The sequence below is a fragment of the Equus asinus genome, chromosome 25 (assembly GCF_041296235.1).
Source record: "Equus asinus isolate D_3611 breed Donkey chromosome 25, EquAss-T2T_v2, whole genome shotgun sequence".
Classification (NCBI taxonomy): domain Eukaryota; kingdom Metazoa; phylum Chordata; class Mammalia; order Perissodactyla; family Equidae; genus Equus; species Equus asinus.
The window spans coordinates 56,805,152-56,825,559 of record NC_091814.1 but is presented as its reverse complement, the minus strand read 5'-3'; the positions used below and the strand labels follow the sequence as shown (position 1 = coordinate 56,825,559).

The 20,408-nt window shown below is 51.2% G+C and overlaps 1 protein-coding gene across 32 annotated transcripts in view; it reads right to left on the bottom strand.

Annotated features, from left to right (window-relative positions):
* Positions 1-20,408, bottom strand: part of PLEKHA6 (pleckstrin homology domain containing A6) — a 137,158-nt gene that overhangs the window by 62,253 nt on the left and 54,497 nt on the right. For 2 of the 32 annotated variants that reach the window (XM_070497459.1, XM_070497461.1), the window contains one exon: positions 11,498-11,616. The exons of 27 other annotated variants lie outside the window; for them this stretch is intronic. The gene's annotated coding sequence lies outside the window, so the exon portion shown is untranslated. Of the gene's footprint in view, positions 1-1,114; positions 1,326-11,497; positions 11,617-13,187; positions 13,505-20,408 lie in introns of those variants that run through there. 3 more of the 32 variants (XM_070497460.1, XM_070497462.1, XM_070497457.1) reach the window with 3 other exon arrangements.

The window sequence follows — 20,408 nt, the reverse complement described above, 5'->3', positions numbered from 1 at the left end:
ATGTTCACAGCAGCTTGTCTGTAAGGGACCCAAACTGCAAAAACCCAAATGTCCAGGAACAGGTGAGTACAATATATGTGTGACATCCATACAACAGAATATGACTCAGCAATAAAAAGAAATGAATTATTGATACACACAACAACATGGATGCATCTCAAAACAATAAGGCTGGTTGGAAAAAGCCGATCCCCCTAGATAAAAGATGTATACTGCATGACTCCATTACGTAAAATTCTAAAAAGTGCAAACTCATCCACAGCGGCAGAAAGCAGACTGGAGGTTACATGGGGATTGGGGTAGGTGGAAGGATCTCAAAAAGGCAGGAAGAAACTCTGGAGAGTCATAGATATATGTGCCTTATCTTAATTATGGTTATGGTTATAGTGTCACAAAACTCATCAAATTTTACCTTTTAAATATATGCAGTTTATCATAAATTAATTATACCTCACTAAAGCTATAAAAAAGAAGAGAAAAACCTTTAGCTGGAGGACTTCTTCACCTTGAAAAACAAACATGAAAGTTAAGACATTAAAAAACAAACAAATCCAACAAGTACCCATTACGTTTTACACTGGGCTAGAACGTGGGCAAGTGGGTGGGGGACAGACAGACATCCTAGCTTTTCCTGGAGGCCTGCTTCAGTCTGACAGAAATGCTGGGTAAAGACAGGGATGGACATGGGCCCTCAGTCAGACTGCTCTCCTCTCAAGGATTAAGGTCAAATAATGTGGCAGACCTGAATATGGTCTTTACACAAATAAAGGATTATTTATCTTATGACAGAAGGGAAAATGCTGAGTAAAACCCTTTACAATTCACATTATCTCATTTGATTCTTTTATGGCCCTATGAGGTATGCAGAAAAATATTAACATTCTCATTTTACCAAAAACCCTGAAGCTCAAAGAGCTTTGGAAAAAGACTCGGCTAAGACAGCCCACCTCCCACATGGAGGCAAGGTCACCAGGAGCCGCTTCACCTCAGTCAGGGCTCCTTCCTGTGACCACACAACGTGCCCGCGGCCTGGCTGAGGCCCGCCTGTGCGCTCTCGCGGCCCTGGCTCCACTCCCAGAGCCATGGGGCTGTGGACCAGCATCGTGGTACTCACCCTGCCCGAGGCAGATGCTCGCGGCCATCGGCCAGTGACAGGCCAGGAAGGGGTTCCCAGGACGGATGAAAGCAGGGGCAGATCTAGGGTCAGAATAGGATCAACTAAGGGGAAACATGCAGTGTTAAGACAGGGAGACTGGTAGAGAGAAGGGGACCCAAAGATCTGATTAGATCACATATTTGATGAGAAAAGAGAGGGAAATCCTACTGAATGCCACTCCCAAGGCAGGAAGTCTAGTGGGTGTGGAAGCAGCTGGAAGCTGTTAGAGGCCTCTGTACCGCCTCCCCACCCTCTTCTCTGTCCCCCACCCGCCCTCCTCCTCCACTCTGGCCAGGGCGCAGGGACAGTGTCTGGCTGGGAGCCCCACCTCCCGGTCTCCCTTGTTCTGAGGACAGGATGACCCGGGAGACGGAGACGCCCACCCTGCCAGGCGGGGGGAGCAAATGGAAGGGGCACCCCCAACACCCAGCAATCAAGAGGAATAACATTTCAAAGCAATATTTTTTGAAATAAAAATGGGTGTAAAAAATCCATGATGAATGAAATATCACTTGAAATGAAGACTGAGTCAGTACCACTGAGTTTCCCTTCCGCCTGAGGCTTGGAGCAGCAGTTACTGATCCTGCCTTTATTGAAAACGATCATATTTTGATTTTCATTAAATTTTTACACCAATTTTGATTTTTAAAAATATTGCATTAAAATGTTATTTATCTTGATTACTGAGTGTTTTGGCACCCTTTTAAATTTTGTGCCTAAGGAGAATGCCTCAATTGCCTCACCCTTGTCAGCCCAACTCAGGGATGAGGCTGGGGAAGTGGGAGGGAGATGGGAAGGCTGGACAAGGTCCAGAAGGGGCCAGGGAGGGTCCTGCACTCTTCTAAAAGCCTCAATGCACGCATAACAAAGAAAGGCAAGGAATTCTTCCAGATTAAAGGAGAGTAGAGACATGGTCCTGGATTAGATTCTAATGACATTAGGAAAACTGATGAAATTTAAATATGGACTGTATATTGGATAATAGTATTGTACCAACGTTAAGTTTCCGGAATTTGCTGTTTGTACTGTGGCTACCTAAGAGAATATCCTTGTTTTTTGAAAAAGAAAAAAAAGATGATGAAGAAAGAAGGCCAAAGAGTGACAGCTGCCTGAGAGCTCTGTGACGGTAACATGCCTCTCTCCAGCCCGTCTCTCCTCCAATTCCAGGCCATCTCAAGAGAGGACAGGAAGAAATGGTGATGGAGGAAGTCTGGTCCAGGAGACCGGGTAATGGAGGGCTGGCTGGACATTTTCCTCCTGAAACAAGAATTAACCTTGAATTTCCAAATCACTCTTCACTGTCCCCAGGAAGACTTGACAACTGGCACAGAAAAGAAAAGGAAATGAACATCCAACCAAGACAGAACACTAGCAAAGGCTCTGCTTAACCTCCCGAGACAGGTATTGCTGTCCTGCGCTTGGGGAGGAGGATCCTGAGAGGTCAGGTAAGTAGCCCAGGGCCAAACAGTTAGGAAGTGGGAGAGCTGGGTCAGAGCCCAGGACACAGTCCACAGCCAGCTCTCTTCCCGCTTCATGTTAGTTGTGCAACTTGGAATTCCCTTCTCATGCATCATCCTACGAGCTAACCCTTTAGTTTATTTTCACTGAGTTGAATCTGCAGTGGCCTTGAGGTTTTGGCTCTAGAGTCAGGCTGCCCCAGTTCTAATCCTGGCTCCACCAGCCAGTACTTCAGGACTTTGACGACTGACTTAACCTCTCTGTGCTTTCATTCTACCATCTGTAAAAAGGACAATATAAGCACCTACCTCATGGGTTTGTCATAGGATTAAATGAGATTATACAAGTAGACAATTTGAGAGAGGTCCTGGTCCTGAGCAAATGTTCAATAAACGCCAGTGATCATTACCATCTGTTTGCCTCGGCTGGGACTGTTCACTCATGGGAAGCATTGTCCCGTTTTGACGACAAAATCCCATAGCACTTGGATATATAAGGATAGATGCTTAATAATTGCTCCTAAAAATGTTATCCATCAAGACGGCACCCAGAGATTCCTAAACCCAGTTAGTAAGGCCTTAAAGCTACCACCCGTCTCTGGTCAAGCGACTGTCTGAGGCCGTCCCCTGTCCCCCTACCCTTAGGAGCCAGAATAATCAACACCAGAGAATCTCAAATGGGAGGGAGGTCTGCCCCAGCATACTTTGAACTGGGAGGTGGATTTTTTTTCCGTGTCCTTTCACACTTGGAAATGAAAAAGCAAGTCAATTCCCGGGTCTACCTCGCTGGGCAGAAGGAGCTGACCAAGAAGACCCAAGTCCTGGCCCTCGCACTACACCCTTGCCCCTGAAGATGTGGGCGAGTGCCTGCCCCTCAGCCCAGCGCAGAGACAGGGCCTCACCGCGCCCCTAGGGCGAACGAGAAGACAAGTGAGGCCACTGAGTCCTTAGCCCTTCAGGTTCTTCTGGAAAGCCCCTCTCTAAGGCTAAGTTCCCATCTAGAGCCCTCTCCCCATTTCAGAGGTTTGGGTTCAGCTGGGAGGACCCACAGCATGAGAAGGAAACAAACCCCCAGATCATGTGTCCAGGGTGCTGAAGGGACCACCCAGGGCAGGTGCCGGAGGGTCAAGCAGCAGTCAGAGGTAGCCAAAACAGGCGGGTCCATGACAAAGGCAGAGCTGGAGCAGGGCAATTTTCTAACTATAAATGGAAACTCAAGAAGCCCCAAACCACACGCAGGCACGTGTGAGGAGGAGAAGGCACAGAAGGCTCGGGGCAGCTTGTGGACAGGCTGCACAGAGCCCAAGCCAGGAGGGAGGCGCGAGCGCATGCTGTGCGCAGAGACAGGGCGAAGTCAGGTTTTGTGGGGCCTCAGCCTTCCGCAGTCTGGCATCCTCATGAAGAGAAAGCCTACAAACAAATTCAGCAGGGCCTTGGGAGGGCCAGCGCATGGCAGGGAGCCTGAAGGTGATCTGCGCTGCTTCACAGTAAACTCGTCCCCAAGCCCGCCGCATCCCTAAACCCTAGGTGCCCTCGAACACCTGTGTGCTGGGCCCCCTGCCCCACCCCCGCACTGTTCCTCTGTCCCTTCACGCTGGGCTTTGCCCGACCTGCATGTTTTCCCTGGCAGAGAGCGCGAATTAGAGCCCCCACACTTAGAATGGCTCTCTCCCCACCCCAGTGCAGTGGGTGCTTGGATTCTGTGCTGCACCCACCCCTCCCAGGCACCACAACAGCAAGACCAGGGCCCAGCTCCCCACGCACTCTGCTGCAGGTGGCCCCACCTTCCCCAAAGGGCACTGCAGGAGCCCCCAAGCTGCCAGAAGCGGTGAGACCACAGCTCCCCCGCCGCCTGGCCTCTTGCATTCCAGCCTGTGTCCAGAGTCTGACCTTCTCTGCGGCTGCCCATGTGTCCTGTGTTACAGAAATAGCCTGGCTCTTGGGTCCTGCAGGCCCCCCCTCCCCTCCACTCAGAGACATCCACCTCCCAGGCTCCAGGGGAGCCAGGCAAAAATCATAGGAAGGGCTGGGCTCTCCATCCCCTCCCAGCCCCTCCCAGAGCACAGCCCACTGAGGCCTGCCTCCCTCCTCCCCATCCCCGCCCAGCACTCTGCTCCACAGCTGCCATCACAGCGCATGAAGCCAGGAGAGCTGGAGGAGTAAGGCATGAAAAAGGGGTGCAGCATGGAGAGATTATATAATTTGACCCCTCAGTTTGTCTCTTCTCTTCTCTGGGGTCATTTGGATGAAGCGCAGCGGCCAGCCAAAAATGGTTCCAATTCCCTGGCAAACCCCTGTCTCCTCATGCAGGGGACAATTCATAGTCACTGATCAATCCCAACCTAAACAAGATGGTGGGCACCAGTCCTCCTCACGAACCCAGGATGGAACGACGGCCACTGCAAAGGACCGAATGTAGAAACGGTGATGAGCTTTTAGAGGTGAAGATTTGGATGTTGACTCCCTGGCATCTGATGGAATAATAAAATCTCTTATGATAACGTTTTACCTGTGGGTTGGGCGGGGCCTGACTGGCCATCAGGGTTCAGATTCCACACCTTTTCCACCCATGGGGGAGGCAATGATACCACACCCATCCCGGCTCCTTTGGTCACACTGCCATGCTACATCTAGGCCCTGCCAGTCCCCATGGTCAGGTGGGAAAAGAGCAGCGAGAGAGGTCAGGGGTGCAGAAACTCTCCAAGCCAAACTCCTCTAGGCTTGGAGGTCCGAGAAGGGCCATTGTGACGGAGAGCACCCTTCCTTCCTAGGGCTGCCCCACCGACCCCGATACCCAGTGCAGTGCAGTGGTACTAGCCATGCTCTTAAAACCTGGTGCCACTCCCTTGGTTACGGGGCAGCTACCTGATCCCAGCTCAGCCAAAACCCCTCCCCAGGGATGGGAACTGGGATTGAGAGGGAAAGAAATCAGTCCTTCTCCAGGGGACGTGGACACGAGGAGCTGCCGGAGGCCATCTTTCTATCCTGAGACTGACCACCAAGCTAAAAGGCTTCTCTGCAGTGAGAGGAAAGACTGAAGCCAGCACATGGAGAGGAGCAAAAGAAGATCATACTTAAGGTGTTCAGCTTCTTGGTTCTAGCTTGTTCCTGTGGTCCAGCACTTCTCTGACCCTTACAATAAGACGTCCTTTAGGACTTAAGCTGCCTTGAGCAGCGTCAGTTACACATACTCAGAAGTCCTAACTAATACCAGGAAGAGGGACAAAATGACTTCTGGAGGATGTAACATCTCATCGACTCTGCATCCATGGTTGGCATGAGGAAGAAAAGGAAGGTAGGAGGAGGCAGAAGAAGGACTGGAGGTGTGCCCAAGGAAAGGGTGGAGGCAACCTCGGCTGGCCTGGAGATCAGGCCACCTGAGGACAGGACGGAGTAAGGGTCAGAGAAAGCAGACCCATTTACTACTCCTCAGGTTAGAAAAGCTCCTAGGATGTGTAGGAAGGAGCCAGCCACGGAAGAAGTGGGGGCCATACAGGCGAGCTAGGATCCCTAAGGGAGGTGGCGGCACGGCTGACAAAGGGGCTCAGGAGCTCTGGCGCAGCTCAGAGACATCTTCCCGGAGGACAGCCATTATCCAGGGGACAGAAAACCTTGTCTTCCTTCTCCTGCACTTTCCAAAACAATTGTGGGTCCTTTGCCACCTTAGAGGCTCACAGTTCTCTCAGGCCAAGTGTCTGCTCTGCCCAGCAGGGCTTCTTTAGAAAAACCTACTGCCCTGTACCAGTTCCGTGAGCTAATGGTTCCTTTAAGAATATTTTTTCCCATCTGTTCCCTAGTTGGCTGGAGCAGCTGTTCCTTGTTCCCATGGCAACCAACCTACTGCCTTTCCTAAAGGGTATCTTCCCAGCAAAGGACGCAGCACAGGCCACTCCCCCTCAGAGCCGCTAGCCCTCGTGCTGCTTTGAGTTCCCTGACAGCAGGCTCCTCACCACACGGTGGACACCTGTGTGTCTGGACAGTAAGAGCTCAAATCTTACCTGACCTAGAGATGACCCAGAAATGGCAGTCGCCATCTGATAGCACTTAGAAAGCAGGGGGAGGGAGGTTATCTACGCCACTGCCCAGACAACAGACCATGTCCACCCTGCCAACGAAGTGTTAAAAGCACATGGTGTATCTTCAGCAGACTGAATTAGCACTTCCTTTGACCTTTTTTCACGTCACTAATGAACACCAATGAGACCCCCTAATTGAATTCTCCTTATTTCAAGCTGCACACCACTCTCGTCCTTATCTGGGGTTTGTGATCCTTCCAGACAGTCCTTCTCTCAAGACTGGTCCCTGCTCAAGGTAGGACTTCTGCAGCCAGGTGCTGAGCGGGGAAGCAGGAAGCACTGTGCATTTCCTTGGTTCTGCACGGTGGATGCTTCCACTGCAGATGGTGCTTCTCTCACTAAACCCAACTTGACCTCATTTCTTCTTGGCTCTCACAGCCCCCGCAAAGCCAGGTGGTTTCTTCTTGTAAGCCACAAAGTTGACTGAACTTTAGCTTCCTCTCTTCTGAGACTTTAGCTCCCTGGAATCCCAGAATTCAATATATAAATAAGAACAAGCCAATAAATGACCCCCAATCTGGGAAGATGCCAAAGTCAGAGCTCCCCACCCACACCCCCGCGGCTCCTTCACTCACTCCTGGAGACGGGAAGCGCGCCCTCCCGTGCCTCAGAGGAAAAGGCCTGGCTCTGGAGCGGACAGGCCTGGACTGGGATCACAGCAAGCCGCTCTTTGGCTGACTGACATTGGGCAAGTTGCTGATGGTCCCTGAGCCTGAGCTTCCTCATCTGTGGAGTGGGACTGCTGATTCCCACCTGCCAGGATTGTATGAGGCAGCACAGAACCACAAGGCCTTAACAGCATTCCCAAATCCACAGACAGCTGAAAATTCAAAGATTTTCCTAACTCAACTGGTGGCAGACCCCGACCTGACTTGAACCCAGTTGGCAGCAAAGCATGACCTGACAGGCATGAGACTCTTCACAGCCTTTATTTACCCCACGTATGTGACTCCTTAGATAAGTCTCGCTGCAGAAACGTCATCACGCTTGATTTGGAGCGGCTCCCAGCCCTGCTGGAGGTTTCATGTACTACACATCACGTCTGCCATGTTACTGTTCTACAACCCACAGGCCCAGGGTCTCAGACCACAAGTGTGGAGCTGCAGACGCTGCTCCTCCAGCCCCTGAGGACAGGGCTCTCAGGAGAGCAACCAGAGTCATTGAAGCCAAAGATGTCGACAGCCATTCCAAGCACTTGTCTCATCACAATCTGCATCTCTCCCGGGTCCCTGGATTCTGGTAGCCTGGAGCCATCTCCCCGGAATGCAAGTTGGCATGGGGGAGGGAGAGGATTCAAAGACCAGCCATGGGCCCATAAGCATCTGCTGCTTTTCCACCTGAACAGAGCTGGCAGAGGCAGTGTGTTGTTGTTATTTGGTTGGACTTCAGGTATAGACGTGCCTGAATATTCCAACATGCCTCCCAGCTGCCCCCGTCTTGGGCTTCAAGTCCTCTCTCCACCCTACCACCACCCCACAGGTTCATCTGTGCTACCTACTCCCTAGAGGCATGCGCAGGGGAAGTAAATGACTGAGCCCCAGGGAAAGCTAAGGGGTGGAGGAGGCCAAAGTCTGTGCGGAGTTGGACTGAAGGAAAGAAAAGATGCTGAGTGTGAGGAGATCATGAAGACGGGTGCTCTGGGGTGAGAACCAAACGCACCCAACACACGGTGGGACAGGTTTGGTGTGTTTCTCCTGATACTGTTTCATCGCCCCAGGAGGCTGTTAAAATGGGTAACCAGCCCTGAGCGATACCGGGCAATTGCTACTCTCAGACCTCTTGGCTCTAGCCACACATTTTTAGGGATTTGCTGATGATTGTCAGAGACTCGACCCCTACCAAGGCAGTCTTCCAAGGGGGCTTCTCAGCCCTGACCCTGGGTCTGCTGTCTTCAGAACACTGTCTCATCCTGCCACTTTGAGACCCTTTTCCAACAGACACGTACTTGTTGGACACTAGACCTGCAATTCTGAAAGAGGTAGAGACGCTCCTTCTCCTCGAGTGGTGAGGTCTACCCCAAGTTCTGGGAAAGGCCCTACTGTCCGTCAAAGGGAGAACTGAGGTGTGTAGAGTCAGAGACATAGGAGGATGGTAATCACATTCATCTCCCTCATTTTACAGATGAGGAATCTGAGGCCCAACTGGGACTGAGTTGCCCAAGACCACGTAGCCAGTTGAAGGCAAAGGTGGCCCTGGAGTACAGGTACTGCTTTCCATAGCTTCACTGTGACAAGGATGGGGACATCTTTATAGTCCCAGTCATGTCCTTGTTGACCTTTAAATCAGAAAAAGCCATGCTGAATGGTGAACCCCTTCTGCCCTTTGGCTTGAACATCTCAGAGGAGATGCTAATCTCCAAGATTTTGGCTGTTCTCCCTGACTCTCTCCCAACCCTTAGGACTCTGTCCAAAGTTAGGACAAAATCCTCAGTAACGCCTCCTTGGGGAAAAGCCACCATCAGAGGTAACCAGAGGTGGGCTAAGAGAACCACTGCTTTGTCACCATCATTCAGCTGCCCCAAACCTCGGTGGAGCCGTTAGATGGACTGTGGAGGGGTCTACGGCACAGAAGCTCCTCAGATGGCAGAGATTCTTAATTTGCACTTCTTAGATCCTTCTTCACCATCTTTCCCCTCAGCTGGTTTGGACAGGCCCACGATGTCTGTCATCAGCCATTGGTTTAGGCTTGTCCACTGCGCCATTCTTGTGCGCTGTGCTGCTAAACCGACCATCACTAGCCAGAAAGCTTTCGGGGAGGAGACGCTGGTGCACTGGGCTTGGTCTTCAGGTCAGAGTCTCAGGCTCCCCCATACTCTCCAGTAGTTTCTCCTGCTTCTCTCTCGGCCGCAGGAAAGCTTGAGGGGCTGCTGCCCACTCCCTCAAATTTAACAACTTAAGTCAAACCTCAACTGCTTTCCTAGGCTAGGAGGGTTCTGGTTTCAGAACATGAAAATGGGGTGGAAAATCTGAAAATTCTCTCCTACAAAGAAGCTCCTGGACATCCGCTTTCAGAAAAAGCGTCCTAGAATGAATCTCAAAAAGAGCATCTAGTTCACTTTCCAGGGTGATTTCAAACGGATTTTCCCCTGAATACATTCTCTCCTACCAGTCTGCACACATGTGCATGCCCAACCACGCGTCTCAGTCTGGCAGCCGGCGCTGCCTGGGGATTCCCACATATTTGTTGCTATTCCAGGCCCGACTCCTCAGAAGGTAGAGGACTCAGACACTCTCATGCCTCCAGGAGCCTCCAGATTTAGAGCAGCTCCAGTGGATATTCGTGAGAGCGGGAGAAGATCTACCATTCCGAAAACGGACAGCAGGAGTTTAAATGCCCTGGACTCATGATCATCTCGTTAAAAAGCTGTTTCTGAATGAGTGGCACTGGACACCCAGACCCCAAATGTAAAATATACCTTATGCTGCTCATAATCCAATCCACAAATCCCCTCCATCTTTCCCCAGGATGGAAGATGACTTCCATCATTTCCAAAAGATGACTATAGGAACAGGAACTGGCAAGGCCTGACCCCAGAGCACCTCAGACAAGGGAGTCTCTGATTCTCTGACCAAGAGGAAGAGCAAGTGAGAGCACAACGCTTTGCCAGTGACCTTGTCCTGGAGGAAGGAACTTCCCACAACTTAAAAATGAAGAAATCAAGACTCAGCTGTGAGTTTATCATGGTCCAAAGACCCACAGGGAAAGAACAGTGGTCCCAAGATCATTATCCAAGTTTTCAGGAGTCTGCCCAAAAGAGTCCTTATCAGGGAGATTCTCAACTGTTGGAGAAGGTCCTGCCTGGAGGCAAGATTTTTGGATTTCAAGGACCAGTTAAATTTCAAAATGAAATTTAAGAAACTACTCTAAGGTTGCCAACTTTTTATTTTGCCAAATAAGGACATTTTAAAGGCCCAACTACCATCTACTCTCACCATCAACTCGTGAAAAGAATAAGAAAGCCATAACCTCAGAATAAATATTTTAGCACATTTCCTGCCCCCTAAAGAAATCCTTTAAACTGAATACATTTTGCTTTCTGAAAAAATTCAATACATTTTCCCTATTTTTCTCATTGTACCTCACACTGATGAAAACTCTGTCACAGACCAAACTTTGAGTTTCATTGGGCCAGATGACCTCTCTATGTCCCTTTTAGCTTAATCCTAAAAATTAAGAGAAAGTCCCTAAGCTTTGGGGATTTGGACCTTTCCAGAAAACTTGAGCTGGACAAATGTGGAAGGGAGGGGGAAACCAACAAGCATACTATTCTTTGCTTAGGTGAACACTCTGTCAGTTACAAATAACTGAACAAATGTTGGTTGTTATTTTATAAATCAAGTGTTCAGTGAGCATCTATCTCTGTGTGGAGCCTCCCAAGTTTCTGTGAGCCCTGAATTTTACAGTCCCCTTGCCTGTTCAGATAATCCAGGGAGAAAGGGAGGAAGACCATCTCTCCCAAGTCAAGAATTCTCTGAGAGATAAGGGCGGCCTCTGGTGAGCGGTGGAGAGCATCAATGAAACATAGACACAGAACCACGATGCCATTTCAGGTGCCCAGAGAGGACTGAGCTCCATTTCAGGGAGCAGTTTTTCCATCTGCTTCCACAGACGACTGCTTCTTGCTCTTTACTCTGACGGAGAAAGTATGGGAGATGCATGGGTAGAGGCAGGTAGATACAGTACTGTGGGGTAAAGGGGGGGTACACAAAAAAAGCACTGGGTTAGGAGTTGGATCTTGATCCCAGTCCTTGCCCTTCTGCTGACTAACCAGAAATCTGTTAGCATCTTTTTGGCTCCAGTTTCCTCACCTATATTGTAGGAATGATATTCTCTCTGTCTTCCTTATAGGACTGCAGTTAGACCATGAGGTCCTTGAGAGCAGAACCAGGCTTATCCATGTCTATGTACTCGATATGTCACACGGTGCCTATGAAAGAACAGGGACAGGTAAATACTTGCTGAATTAAGCCAAACTGAGAGCATGTCAATGAACACACACACTGAGCAGGAAAGTACTACACGACTGAATAAAGGGAAGGGGTTATAATTATCTGTTGGCCAAAATTACGCATCACATCGTCTATCAAATATACAAAGACACTGGAATTCTATTTGGAAGTAGCTGGTGATATAAATAAAAAATAATTTTTAAAATGCCTGTAGTTTCAAAAATAACGAGACTGCACAACCTATTAATTATATTGCCTAACAAATAGTGGCATCATTGCCTCCCAGATTCAACTGCACTATACAATTTCTTGCACTGAAAATATGTTTTTACTGCACTTTGCCCAGCTCACATTGCCTCCATCCATCTATCTTGCTATATTCAGAAGTCAGTCGGCTCTCTCACCTGTTCCAGGTTACACCTATATTGAAAGCTGAGATCCCTTAACTGGCTGAAGCTTTGGAATGTATCAGAGCTTAGGACTCCCCCCTCCCCTCTCCTTACTCCTTTCCATCCACTCCAGGTTCTGCCTCCAGCTCACTCCACCAGACTCTTTTCCCAATGCTTATCTCACCACCCCAAATCTGCTTTTCAAAAGCCATCTCCAGCCTCTTACAGAGTCCCATTGGCCTGGCCCACCCACGATTCCTGCCAGAACCAGCCTCACAGCATGCACTGCCCACTGGGCATGCTATGCAAACAGGTATTGGCCGTTAGGCCAGGCTGCCAGCCCACCAGTCTCTGTATGAGGTAGTCAGTTCTCTGATCTCTGCTCCCGGCCTCTGAGAAATGCCAGGCAAACCCTGGAAAGACAGAGCCACATTCGGTTGCCCTTACTCATCACTCACAAATCACCTCCACACCCATAATTCTGCTTTCAGACAGAGTGCCAACCCCGCCCCCACCCCCAGGCATTGGCCTCCATCCTGCCCAATTCTGAGGCACTGAGAGGAAAGTGCTCCTGGAAGTTGTCTCTCACAGCTTTGATCCCTTCAGGCTGGTTCAAGCTAATTCCACATGGAGACCATGCAGGAATCCATACACCTTCCCACCATGCAAACAGGTACAGGATTTACAGTTCACTTTATCAGGAATGTTTCCAAGCGCCTGCAAAAGCCAGGGCTAGCTCTAGGGGCATTAGTGCTCTGGACACATATCTCCAGTACAGACCCACATGCCCAACTTCCCTCTGCACTCCCCCCTCCAAGGGAGGAAATACTCAAACTCTAGAAGTCAGGAACTTTCTTTAACTTTTTGATGGGTGACCCCCAAAGAAGATGGACATTCATGAGACATTCTTATTTGTTAGGAGAGAAAGAGGAGACACATGAAAGGAAGAGGAAGTAAAAGAAGATTTGCCTTCCAAATGTAAAAGGAGTGCCCCCAACACACACACACACACACACACTCCTTCCCTCCCTACGCACATCCTCTCGTGGTGAATTACTCCTCTCCGCCCAACACGTGCATCCTTCTACCAGTCCTCTCCACTGAAAGTTTGGGTAGCTCCAGTTCTTCCCAGCCCAGATTCCCAGAACCCCAAATTTTACCTTCCATGCTGGAAGTCAGGACTCAACTGGAAGACATAGACTGCTGACTGGGAAGGAATGAAGCAATGCTCCAGATCCAAGAAAATCGCCAAGGATGGCCGATGCAGCTCCCATGAGAAGGAAGGAGACAGAGAGCTGGGGATCCAGAATTTCCCCAGCCTTCCAGGAAAGCTCTAGTGTCAGCACTCTCCCTGCTCCAGTATTGACTGAAAACCAGGGAAAGTCTCCTGATAAACTGGGGTCTGAAATCTGAACCTGCAGGTTGGCCGAGTCCTATATAAATACACACACCACTGCTCCTGCTCCTCGGGTCTAATGGCGTACCCGCCCTCTCCCTCTCGTTCCTCTCGCTCCCCACCCTGCCTGCTACTTGGTAACATCAGACGGCCCTCTAGCTGCCGCTCTCCAGAAACCCAGAGGGGAGCAGAGCCAGCAGGCACAGCCAGAGATCTGCCAGGCACTGCCCACGGTCTCTCCGGCCCCACCCGCCTGGGCAGCTCGAGTCCGGGCGCTGAAGCGGTGCTCAGGGTCATGGTGGGAAGGTGACGGGAGAGCTCCCAGCTTAGGAGCAGAGATGTCTAGACTCTTCCTCCACATTAAGGAATGATATTCTCCTTAGGGTCGGATTCCAGATAACTGATCTGGCACACATTAATTCCTAAACTTACCCTCCTCTCCTCTGCCAGTTTTCTGCATCTGGCTCCCACAGAGTCACCCCTTTCCTCCTTGTTTCACCTGTAACAGACTCAGGCCTGGGGAGAGTGGGAAGGAAAATCCTGGTGGCAGTTGCCTCATTTTGTAGATGAGGGAGTGGAGGCCAGGAAGACGAAAAGGCTCCTTAGAGGTGGGGAGCGACTCCCAGCCCGATTTGGCATCTTGGGTGGTAGAACAGCGAGAGAAGGCTTTAAAAGTCAGGTGGAATCATGCTTTACTACAACTAGGCGCTCACTTGAATCACCGACTGTGAGAAACATCACTTAGCTTCTCTGGGCCTCAATTCCCTGGTTTGTAAAATGGGGCAAATGATACTACCTATGAGAGAAACAATTACATCAAGTAACACGTAAAAGCAGTAGGCGCACAGCAGGCACTCAGTCGAGACGCATGCCCCCCGCCCCTCCACACTGCCTCGGTTAGCTCAGCTCTGACTCAAGAAGGTAACTCTACTCAGAGGAGCAAACCAAACTTCTCAGAAATAAAATGCCCTCAAAAGCAAAAAAAAAAAAAAAAAAAAAGGTAACTCTAAATCGCCTTGAGGGTTTCCTTTCCTTCAGGCGCTGGTTTGACGTTTCTCATTCGTGGTCTTCACGTCAGTCTGACTACGAACACTCCCAGTTTTCTTTGCACAGTGCTCACAATGCAATGCTTCCTTTCTGTAAAGGGAAATCTTTGATCCACAGGCCACGGTCACAGATAGATTGGCACTGAAGACCTCCCTGCAGGTGGCCCTTGTATCTCCATCATGGCCTAGACTGGCTTAGAGCTCCTCAGGAAGGGCCCACCAGACACCGGTAACGGCGATCACCTCCAAGGAGGGGCCAGAGATGGGCAGGAGGAAAGCTGCTCTGGAAGACTCCTCTGTACCATTGGAGTACTGTAACCCACGCATGTTAAAACAAGCAATTAGAATGGGCTCGCCGTTTAAGTTCTCAATTCCATCAGTGTCAACGTAGAGCGTCCCAGTCAAACAGGCTTATAACCGCCAGGTCAACTTTGGCTCTCCCTCCCCCACCCCAGTCTCTACCCAACGGCAATCAGTGTCCAAATCCACCAGCCGCGTTCACCAAAGTGCCTCAGCCCGCAGCCAGCATCCCTCACTCCCCCATGCACTCCAGCCGTGTCTTCACCACTAAACCGTCATTGCAGACAGCCTTGGACCTCCACTCACTTTTCACCTGTGTAAAGCTTATTTCCAAGAGAGGGACTGAAGCTTTTCAAGGACTGGGACTATTTATGACAATTTCTTGCCTTTCCCTCAATTCCTACACCAGTGCTTTGCACCTAGTAGGAATGCCGTGAGTAGTTCTTGATGGTCACTCTCCCATCCTGCTAGAGATGGTTTGAATTACCAGAAAAAGATCCACCCAGAACAGAAGCTGGCTCTGAGACGTGCAGCAGGGCAAGAGTGCACACAAGCTCAAAGCCTTTGACGGTGGCAAGAACACTAAGGGAGAGGAAAGACTGAGAGTCCAGGCCTGGTCCAAAGAGTAGGGCTGTGCTGTGGGGAAGTCAGGAGGCCCCAGGGAAATTTTCCCTGCATTCCAGTCTCAGAGGCGTTAGCCTAGTCGGGGAGGGAAGCCTGCCCCCACCCCATGCTCTGCTGGGGAATTCTGGTGGTCCAGAGTGAGAGCCTGCACATTAGGAGGGATATCAGCACTCAGCAGTCTGCCCTCTCCAACGCCAGAAGGATGGACACGTCACTCGATCTCCTGTGGGGCCGGGGCACCCGGCGCACCACTGAAGAGTGCTTGGACAGCTTCGCTGCTCCCACCCATTCTTTCCAGGTCTGGAACTACGGAGATAAAGAGTAACAAAAAACCAACCGTAACTGCCAAATATAATAGAGTTTTCAAATATTTCTTCCTTCCAAGATGTCCAAAGTGTTTTTAAAGACACGAAATCATTGGAACTGGAAATACCTTTGCTCAAAAATGTTTATTGAATGAAAGTGAATATAGTCCTGTTTCTGCTTCTCAGGTTATGCTGTAAAGGGAACCATTTCCTTTCTTTCTAGGAGGAAACTTCACAAGCACCCATGGCCCTGCGGGTCCTAAAAACCCATTTTATACCACAGGCAACTCATGATTAGAGGAGTTAGCCAACTTGTCCAGAGTTACACAGCTAGTAAGTGGTCAAGTCAAAATTCAAATCTAGGTCTGCCCAGCTTCAAAATTCAGTCTTTTCCCTACAGTCCAAAGCTTCATGACAGTGGATCATCTCTGCCAACCTCACCCTGTCTCTGAAACAGGCAGAAATAATTATTTCCATCATTTCCATCAGAAGCATGGAAGAGATCAACAGCAGACAGCAGCCCTTCAGCCCCGCACCAGAGTCCACCCTCCTGAGGCATTCGGGCCTTCCTGGGATGGAGCAAACGAGACCAAAGACCATCCAAAGCCAGGATGCCAGCACCCCAGAGACACCCAAGCAGCAGACTGGCATCTCCCCGGCTCTTGCATGGCGCTCGGCCCTGGGCTTTCCTGCAACCAGCCTTTGCAGGTACCTGGAGCAGGCATCCCCACAGGGCTGTGGTATCGGGAGCCCATGACGCCTGGCATTGTTTGGGCAGCACAAACACAGCATTTAACTGGGCCTAGCACCTTTCCTCTGCAGCCCTGCTTTTGGTAAATATTTGGCTGGCTCACCCAAAAGAGGGCTGGGGCCTCTTTGCCCCAGATCCCAACCACCCCAGTCCACGAAGATGAGCCAGAGAGTGCTGGGGACAGGCACAGAAGGACCACATACTCTTAAGTCCAGCCACTCCCCCAGGCAGCAGAGAAAATTGTCAGCTTGCCTCCAGTGCACCCTCTGAGCAGCTCTGAAGCCTCTGCAGCAGCCCTCTCAGCCCAGTATCGAAACTCAGCCTCAAATCCCAGGCTGGCTCCCGACTGTCTGCTGGGAGCTCACAGCGCTCACTGATGCATCCTCTACCCGGAGGTCAAGCTTCTGCCTGGCTCTTCCCAACCGAACGGCAGGTGCCTGGAAAAACACCTGGTGCTCCCACGTCAGGGCACTTACCTCCAGAAACACGCACCTTCCTGGGCATGTCTGGCCTTAGTTACTACCTGGATACAGGGAACGACCCTCCCATTTCTCAAGAGGGCAAACCACAGCCAGAAATTGGAAGCCCACACAGGATGTTCTTACTGGAGACAGAAGCAGGCCCGAGCCTGCTGCCTCTCCCCTCAGTCCCTGGAGAGAAAACACTCTTTGATAGTCTATAGTCTGTATTGGCCACGGACATCCCACAACACTCCATCTCCCCAGCCCCATTCTCAGGGTCTGTCCTGAGACCTTCACCTGGCACTCTGAAGCTACCCACTCTTTTATCTGTTATCTCCCTGGGAGACATGGTCATTAGCAGAGAGCACTATGTAGGTGTCTAATTAAGCAATCAGCAGCAGATGCAAAACCCTGTTCCAGCCACCCCACAGAGCATCCACCCGGATCCTCTTACAGGCAACTCCCTCCCCTGAGCTTCCTGGAAAGGTCCCTATTGTTCGTCTAGAACACAGAAGAGTGTCCGATTCTTCCCTCCTACTTATCTGCTGGCACTGACTTCCCGGCCGCAGCACAGCCCCAAAGGGTGCCATTCACATAGACACAGTGTGGATGGTGCCCCCAGGACTGTGGGACACAGCAGCCTCAGATGGGCAGGAAAGCGGAGGTCCCCAGATGGGAGGGAGGGACATGGTCTTCTGAGCGGATGTCCACCTACCTGGCCTTTTTAGGTGGCCCAGAGCCATATCCTGCTATGCTGGCATTTTGGACTCAGGACACAGGAAGCGAAGTTCCCTCGAGCCGGTTGGTAGGGAGGTGGCAGAAGTGCAGGTGGGCGGCACCTGTCTCCCCCCACCTGTCTGAGTCCTCGCTATTTACTGCACTGGATGCTCACCTGTTCCTGTTTCACCCTTTAAATGGAATGTTCCACTTGCCCTGTGAGCCCGGGGTGGGGGGGAGGGGGGAGAAATTCGCTGTTCAAGAAAAGCTTTCTTTCTCAGAGACTGAAGTCTTCGGGATTCCCTCAGCTGCTCCTGTAGATGACAGGTGGAGGAAACAGGACAAGGGCCACAGCAGAGAAGGACCTTGGAGGACAAGACAGACTGGAACTTGTGCCCAAGCCCCCTAGCCTAGGGACAGTTGAAGCGGGAGACTGGAATGGGACAGACACCTGCTGCCTCCCTTCTCCTGGCAGAGCCGACTCTCAGGTGTCAGTGACACCCCAAGAAGCTGGGGTGAGAAACAGTGAGGCCCCCTCAACCTCTTCTCCTGTGCCCTCCCTGGATCATCTCTGTCTGTCTTCTTCCCGGCCCTTAGCTCCCAGCTCAGAGACCTTTATCAGCCTCCTCTCTCTCACCTTCACAGTGGGGCAGGGGTAGCTGGGGGCAGCTTGTGGCTGCATGGATGCCGCAGGCTTTTCAAAGGGACAGCACGAGTGCCAGTGCTGGGGGTGGGGAGGGTGAACAGCACTTCAGGAACAAATCCAGCGCTCTGAATGTCACCAGGGCTCCAAGTGCCTGGAGGAGGGCACCTGTATCAATGCAGGCTCGGTGCCCTCATGGGCTCCAGGGCACTGCCAGCTCGACCCAGAAGCCTGGCACACACGCTTATTCCAGCAAGATATGTGGGTTCTCTCTGCAGGAATGGGCCCTGTCCAGCTGTTTTCCAACTTCTATGAGACAAACTGGACTTTAATTACAGCAGGAAAGATTTAGGTTAGACACGAAGAAGCACTTGGAATGGGTGACAAGAGGAAGTTTAGGACTCTGCCTTTGGGCTTTAAACATGCAGCCAGTTTCCCCTCCGTAGGGGATGACGTAAGGCCTGTTTTCAGCATGTTACTCTTCTTGCTCAGAAAATTTGGGGGGTTGCCCCTCCCCTGCCTGCTACATAAAGGCCTAACTCCTTGTCTCAGCATCCAGGACCCACCGCAATGCATCCCCATTCATCTTCCAATCATCGTATTCCACTGCTCTGTGTGTAAATCTTCTGTTTCAGCCAGACAGAGCCTCTCCACGTTTCCCACCACGGCCTTCGCGGCCTCCCTGCCTCCCCCTGGCCTCCCACAGGACGTCCCACTCCTCTCCAGCCACCAGAGTCAGCCAGCCTGGAAGACAGCAGATCTCAGCCAAACTGATCAGCTGATAACCAAAGGAGCTTCACTTAAAACAGATTCCCAGATGCCATCCTGGATGCCCGTTGAATCCAGAGCTCCTGAGGGAGGCAGGTGGACACTGTTTATAGGCTGAGCTCAAATGCCACCTCTTCCAGAACGTCTCTGTTACACACACTGCCCCCCCACCCCCACCGAAACCCTCTCCCCCTTGAAGGTATGGGCATGTGTTGGTTCTGCATTCCATAAACATGCCCTAACCATCCACAGTCTAGAGACTGAGATAAGAAGTGGTCCCTGCACTCGAGGAATCCCAGTCTCATGACTGGACACAGACAAAACCAAACCCACAAAGCCATCCTCCCCTTCAAGGCAGCCCGTGATGCAGGCGGCATGAACGGAGAGTTGGGAGGTAGTCGCGGGGCAGCAGCATGGAGACAACAGCTTCTGAGGGTGGAGGGTGGGCATTCCAGAATGGGGGCCGCAATGAAGAGGCAAGGGAATAATGGGCCCCTTGACAAGGTCAGGGGCCATGCTGGGAAGTGAGAATACCAATAGGAACTAACACTTACTGTGTGTCTACTGTCGCACTGCTGGGAGGCGCTCTCTGATCTTGTCCATCCCTCGTAACTCCCCGAAGCTGGAAGGGTACTTGGGGGCCAGGCTGTGGAGTCCCACCATGCACAAAGTGGTTCCTGCTCACTAAGTACTTTCTCACTGATCAATAGATACAATGATCTTTGAAGGCTCACTCCAGCGGGAGGAAGCCAGGACCTTCAGGAGGAACTATGGCTCTGAAAAATATTTCCCTAACTTTTAAACTATTAAAAGCAATACCTGCACTGCCGAGGGGCAGAGGAGCACTGGCCAGCGAGAGCCTGGCTTTCCTGACACAGGATGCAGGAGTGGGCGGAGAGCAGTCAGGGTCCCCACAGGAAACCCACGTGAGGTGCAGGGAGACAGCTGCCCTGAAAGACAGCTGTAGGTCACTCAGAATAGGGACACAGGAGAATGTTCTCAGTGGGCCAGCTTAGTGGTACCCAACCTCCCCAGCAGTCCCTTGTCCCAAATGCCAGTGCAGCATGTGTGGGGGCTCAGTTCCCTCAGCATGCCCGGGAGCTGGGAGGGCCGCCTGGCTGGCCCTGTCCTTCCTCCTGCGCCAGAGGTACAGCACCCCACTGATCCATTCCAGAGAGATGGCGGTCCCTTCTAAAAGGTCACAATCTCCCTTGGTTTGCACCTTTTCTAGCCTCCCAGTCTTTGGGCTAAGATTTATCTGGCTAGAATTTAAACCCATTCCCCACTGGGGAAGTCAATACAGATGCCAAACCTACGTGAGCAAGGATGACACCACAAGGCAGAGGAAGCCGCGGCGCACCCTGCGTCCC